This window comes from Formica exsecta, unplaced genomic scaffold, assembly GCF_003651465.1.
Source record: "Formica exsecta isolate Colony F162 unplaced genomic scaffold, ASM365146v1 scaffold205, whole genome shotgun sequence".
Lineage (NCBI taxonomy): Eukaryota > Metazoa > Arthropoda > Insecta > Hymenoptera > Formicidae > Formica > Formica exsecta.
In genome coordinates, this window is record NW_021849347.1 from 4,961 (window position 1) to 5,853 (window position 893).

Sequence of the window (893 nt, forward strand, 5' to 3'; positions counted from 1 at the left end):
GGTATCAGGATGCGCCGTCCCAGCAACCGGGAAGCCCGGCATAACCACGGGTAGTCAGTGATGCCAGAAACGGGTCCCGCGTACATGTGGCACATGTACGCGGTTCGCGCTTGTGTGCGTTACCCCTTCCATTGCTGAGCCGTGAGCCGCAGGACCTGTTTCTGTCATCACAGCCGACGTATACCCGTCAGACGGCCATCAACTGGTAAAAGAATATAGGTTTGTTCGCGTTGCTTGAAATTCCCAAAAAGTTCTGCACTGAAAACGAGATAAATATATATTCGGATGTTGAAGAGAGTGAAAGCGAAGATACTGAATGCAAAAAGTTCAAGCAACGCGAACAAACCTTATGTAGGTTCTTCGAAAAAGATTAATTGAAATCCTCTAAAGCTCGTATCAGACTATGCATTGAAAATTGAGATTCAAGATTCAAATTTGACCAATCAGAATAAAGAAATTTTAGTCCCTTTTGTTCTGATTGGTCAAATTCCAATCTTTAATCTTCAATCTTCAATTTTCAATGCGTAGTCTGATACGGGCTTTAAGCAAGAAGAAATCGCAAAATGATTAATATGATTTAAAGAACGAAAGATGTTAGAAATGCAAATATCATGCAATAAAGCTATAAAAAAATATTTTTAGTGTACATATCTTACATTATGCATTGAGAGAAGAGTGTATATTGTTATAAGTTCTTTAATAACTTTTTCTTTTTATGTTTCTTTGCGATATAATTAATGATAATATGAAAGAGACAATAAGATTTTTTAAAATAATAAAAAAAGCATAAGTGTGGAAATCTTTAAAAGACATAATAAAAAATACTACAAAGTTTTTATTTAAATCTTTTTTTATTAGATATTTATTAAATATAAACAAATTAAAAAATATAT